Source organism: Vicugna pacos, chromosome 19 (genome assembly GCF_048564905.1).
Source record: "Vicugna pacos chromosome 19, VicPac4, whole genome shotgun sequence".
In the NCBI taxonomy this organism is placed as follows: domain Eukaryota; kingdom Metazoa; phylum Chordata; class Mammalia; order Artiodactyla; family Camelidae; genus Vicugna; species Vicugna pacos.
The window spans coordinates 4,566,086-4,572,085 of record NC_133005.1 but is presented as its reverse complement, the minus strand read 5'-3'; positions in this window follow the sequence as shown (position 1 = coordinate 4,572,085).

Sequence of the window (6,000 nt, the reverse complement as noted above, 5' to 3'; positions counted from 1 at the left end):
TCAAAAACATCTCCAGCCCCCGGCCGTCCTCGCCGCCTCCGCCACCATCACCCAGGTCCAAACATTCCTCGTGTCCTGCCTTTCTTTCTGCAGTGGCCTCCTAGCTGGTCTCCCCACCTCCACCCCTGCCTCCCACCTGCAAATCTGCTCCCACAGCAGCCACAGCAAGCCCGTGAAAACATAAGTGAGACCATGTTCCTCCTCTGCTCAGAACTCTCCACGGTTTCCCAGTTCATTCAGAAGAAAAGCTGAGGTCTTTACAACAGCCTGCAATGGCCGCCTGCCCCCACCCGCCACCTCTCTGACCTCGTCTACACTCGCCCCATCTGCTCTCACTCCCCAGTTCTTCACGCGAGTCGAGCACACTCCTGCCTCCCATTCCGTCTGCCTGGCACACTTCCCAGCTCACCCCTTCAAATCTTCCAGGCCGCGAGTCCCTAACACCAAAAATCTGGGGCTGGGGGAGGGTATAGCTCAGTGGTAGAGTGCGTGCTTAGCATGCACAAGGTCCTGGGTTCAATCCCCAGCACCTCCATTAAAAAAATAATAATAAATAAACAAGTAAACAAATACTTAAGTACCCCCTCAAATTTTTTAAAAATAAATAAATAAAATAAAACACCAAAATCCCACCAGTGTTGTCTATCCATCCTCATCCCAGCCCTCCCTGCCTTGTGTGGCAGATCCCAAATTATAAAAAGGGCCATAGCAACACGGATAGTCCCATTAGCAATGATAGAACCACCACTCCCATTGGAAGGGAGACTCATGTCCCCTTCCCTCAATATGGACCCACCTTAGGGACTCGCTCCTAACATGAAACGAGGCAGAAATGACCCTGCAGGACCCCCGAGGCAGGCTCTTCATAGGAGACAGAGCCTCAGCCTGACTCTCAAACATCCTCCCTGGGAACCCAGCGCCGCAGGGAGGGACCATCAGGAGAGGACCCGGACAAGAGCCAGCACTGACCACCAGATGCTCGAGTGAACCAGCCTACAGATGGTTTGCAGGCTCCAGCCTTCAAGTCTCCTGGTGGGGGCCCCAGACGTCCTGGAGCAGAGGAAAGCCATCCCCTCTGCCCCCGTGCTGTGCCCTGTCCAAAATCCTGCCCCACAGAGCCCCTGAGTTTTGGCAGAACTTTTATAGTCATAGGAAGTGGACCACCAAGTTTGATTTTTTCTATAGTAGCTGACACAGTGTATCTTTTACCTGCTTATCACTTGTTTGTCTGCCCCCAAGAGAAGGGGCCTGCCCTGGGGGCAGGCAGGGACTTGGGTCTATTTTTCTCAGCCTCAGTATCTAGAAAAGTACCGAGCACACACCGGGCACTCAGTAAACATTCGCTGAAGAAACGAATCTCTGCTAATTAAAGAAAACCGCTCCTTACTATAATTCACGGTACCTTCTGCTGAGGCATGTGACCTTTTCCTGAAGAAAGCGTTCTCTGGTGTGTTTTGGACCGGCTGCCTGCTAAAAAATATCTCTTGTCAGCCATCTGGGAAATGATAAAGTTGGATCCTTACCTCCCACTATACGCCAGGAAATAATCCAAACGGATCAAAGATTTATACGTGATAAAATGAAACCATTAAAGTCCTAGAAAAAAAGCACAAGAGAATTCAGATACGACCTCAGAGTGGGAAGGCCCTTCTAAGTACGACTCGCTCTCCAGCAGCCATAAAAGAAAAAGATCGTTCAGTTCAAAAATCACAAAACTTCTGCTGGGCTGGGAGAAACCAGCCTGAGTAAAACTGAAGGATGAATGGCAATCTGGGAGAAAAACCTGCAACTTCAATCGCAAAGAATAAAACTTGCTGATGTGTCAATAACAAACTCCTACAAGCTGGGCAGGAAGAACACCCGCGGCCCCGATAAGAGAAACGGGCATCCACGCAATTCACAGAAAAACGAACGGCAAACAGCCCTTCGTCATATCAAAGACCAGGCAACCTCTCTCTCTTACAAATGATAAGAAAAATATTAAAATATAATTACACTGAGAAACTATTTCTCCCCATCAGATTGGCCCAAATCCCAAACCACGCAATACCACGCCGGCAGGGAGTGCAGAGGGGGCGGTCTCACACACTGTTGGTGAAACTGCTAATCAAATGGTACATTTCCTTACCATGTTATAAGTAAAGTCAGTCAGACAGAGAAAAACAGATATCATATGGTATCACTTATACATGGAATCTAAAAAAAAAAAAAGGATACAAATCTTATTCACAAACCAAAAATAGACTCACCCACATAGAATACAAACTATGGTTACCAAAGGGGAAAGGGCAGGGGAGGGATAAATTAGGAGTTTGGGATGAACAGGCACACAGTACTATGTATAAAGCAGATAAACCACAAAGACCTACTGTATAGCACAGAGAACTATATTCAATTTCTTGTAAAAACATATAACAGAAAAGAATCTGAATAAAATATATATACATGTATGTATATGAATAACTGAACTGCTTTGCTGTATACCTGAAATCAATGTTATAAATCAATTACACTTCAATAAAAAAACAAAATTAAAAAGATACCTGGTACGTCTCTGTGCCTGGGAATTGGGCTGTATCAACGCTACAGTGAGTCTATTCTTAGCCCTAACAATTGCATGTCTGGGAATTTATCCCACAGAGATGTCTGCACATATGCGAAATGACGTATGTATAAAGTTACTCACTGTAGTATTCTTCATAGTAGCAAAACATTGGAGACAACATAAACGTCCATCAGGAGAGGACCAATAACCAAAGTGATGGTATAGCACGATGCTATCACACGAGAGCAAACAGCTGTACAGGAGAATGAGGTCACTTCCTTGTACTCTGATGAAAAGAGCTACTTAGAAGAAAATGCCAGGTTCCATAGAGCATCCATAATGCTACCCACTAATTTAAAAAAAATGGAAGATAAGAATACACATATTCTTACTTGCTTCTATTTGCATAAAGAAACTTGACAAAGTTACAGAAGAAGCTAACAGCGGCCGACTGCGATGGTACAAGAAAGGCTGAGCAGATGAGAAACAGATTTGGAGGGAAGACTTTTATTTGCATATATTAAATTTTTTTTTCATTTCTCCCCCAAACAACACATAATTTGCAAAAAGTGATTCACTCCTTTAGCTCCAAAAGCGGTCCCTTATCAAAACGGAAATATTCCACAGAGAAGCTGCCCAGCCCATGGACCTCAATCTTTTTCATGCCTAGGAATCTAGTCCTGAGATTTCTCCCTCCTTTACCTTGGAAACCTCCAAGTGAACCAGCCTCCAGCTTCTTAGAGTGCTGGCTGCTAAGTAGCCCAGTGGTCCCACCTTTCCCCCTCCTCCCACGAATAAGCCACAGCCAGTGGCCGACCCAAGGCCTCAAGGTGGGACAACGTCTGTGGCGTCTCAGACTCGAGCTCCCGCTGGGATCAGGCTGAGGCTAGACTCCAGCCGACCACATCCTTGCCTGGTTTCCTTCTGTTGTAACTTGCATCCTTCACCTCCTTTTTTGGTTTCTCCTGAGCGCCTCCCAGAGTAAATCTCTTATCCTAGATTCCCTGTCTCAGGTTCTGCTCCAAGGAACCCAACCTAAGACATCAACTAAATAAACCCCACGGGTTGACAACAGACCCCTCTCTCCAAAATGAGCCTTAGGAGGCACTTCTGACGAGCACGAGAATTAGTTTCCATGCTAGGTGCGGAACTAACACTGACCAAAAGCAAAGATATCACTGGATGGGCTTCGTACAGGCTGACAGATGGTTTCCAGTGAGGGATACAAAACATTGACAATAGCTCATCTACCTCCAAGCTCATCCCCTATGGGCTTAAGTTTCCAGGGCTGCCAGCCTGCGAACCAGTGCTCAAAATCATGACCCTGGACACTGCAGCTGGATTCCCTGACGATCCGGCTGAGAGCAGGGTGGGCAAACAGGGTCGGGAGGAGGAGGGGTCAGAAGCGCAGGCGGACGTCAGCCGGTTTTGCCTGCTGTGGTGGAGACTGCGAGCTGTCCCACAACCCGCTCCCCGACTCTGGCCTACAAGAGTGTGTGGCTGAGAAGGCTGCATTTTCCCAGCCCCGGGGAACGTTCTGAAATCCTCACCCTGCAACGGGAGTGGGAAGGACTACGTGCCATATCCAGGCCATCACCTTCAGAGAGTGGGTGTGACCCCCTCCACACCTGCACCAGACTCGGTGCCACCGCGCCCAGGTCCCCTCAGCATCGGCTCTAAGTGCAGAAGGCCGCATGTGGCCAAGCCCTCCAGCTCTGCCTGCTCTGCCTGGCACAGGAAGCGTGCTTGGCTGGTTCAGAGGGCAAGCTGGAAGGGCCCAGAAATAAATGCTCCCAATGCCAGCGCCCTCAACTAAACCCCTAGGCATGGGGAGTTAGCGAACAATGGCTTCCTAGGCCCCTCAAGTCGGGTAACTCTGAGGCAGGTCTGTCCTGTCTGCCAGAAATCCCAGATAAGCCTCCAGTTGTCCGCAGCAGCAACGTCCTAGGTTACAGTCCCTTTACGGGCTGTCTTTCTTTTCCTGTCACACTTCCCAACTGCCCTACAGATGCTTCCTTGGATTGCTTCCTAAGCCACTGACTTCAACTTAAAGTCTTGCCTCGGAATCAGCTCTTGTAGGAACCCAAACCAAGACAATCCTTTTACTGGCTGAAACCCACAGAGATCCAGCTCTGACCACACACAGGGTGACAACATCCCAGGGCATGACACAGCAACAAAAGAAAGAAGTCCAGTCCCTGAATGATGGCCTGGAGGAGAACTCCCCACCAACCCAGAACTGCCACATGAGGAAGAATTAACCTCTCTCTTCTTTAAGCCACACAACATGCTGGAAATCTTTGTTACAGCAGCGGTGCCTTCTCTTCGCTGGTAGACCTGCCCGACATTCATTTCCCCTCTGGTCACAGAGCCCTGCTTTGCTGTTGGGAAGCACCTCCCCACCCCTCCCAGGCCAGAGGTGTAGCCAGTCTGCTCTCTCCAGCCCTGCTTCAGAGGAGACAGGATCACCTGGTTCAGGCCTGGGCCCTGTATCTTCCCCAGCAGTGACTGCCTCGGGACAGGGCGGGAGGTGGGAGGGAGCTGAGAGCCAAATTAGACCAATCAAAGACAAGAAACCTCAGCGTAGCATCTTTGGTAGCAGATAATCCCGCCTTCTGCTGGGCTGCTGGCTGCTGCACTGTGGACAGATGTCTACAGCACTGGGTGGCCATCCAGGCCCCACTTGAACCTGCCTGAGAAAGAAGCAACGTGAGGGAGAAACTGGATAAAAGTCAGAAAGATAAACAATGATGACATGATTTAAGCACCTAGATCCAGCCACTCCTGAAGGTGGCACAACCCTAGACTTTACAGCTAATACGTTCTCATTTCCATTAAAGTCATTTTAAACCAAGTTTCTGTCACTTGCAAGCATTTGTCTAATGGAAATCAGACCCCAAAGAGGACATCACATCAGCTAGTTTACAATTCCTTGTGGAAAATAGGCCACAGGCCAGCTGCCCCAGCCAGAGTTATTTAGATTCCCTTATAGGAATGTTCATTTTTGTTGCCTAAATTACCCAGATAGCCGAGGAAAGCAAATCAGCCGCCTTTAGCCTCGCTCTCCTCTGTACTAAGTGCTGAGACACAACGCAGTTTGCCCACGGAGCCAGGGTTGAGCCCTCAGCAATGGCTTCGTCCCAGGAAGTTGCACCGTGCAGCCCCCACAACACCCCACCGTGCCGCTGTGTGTGCCAAGGGCAACCCTGGCCACTGCTGATGCCCCAGTGTGGCCACTGAGACCACGCAGCACTGCAGCATCGGCCCAAACACCCAGAGCTTCAGATGCAGCAGGACAGGACCCACAGCGGCCCCTCAGGCTGCACCCCCCCACCCTCCAGCACTGAGCCTTGCCCTCCAGAGAAGCCGGAGGGGTGAGGACCCCTCAAGGCCTGCTCTAGTCTCACGCTTCCCCCTCGTGTAGTCCACGGTCAACCTGAGGCCGTGTCTTTCCT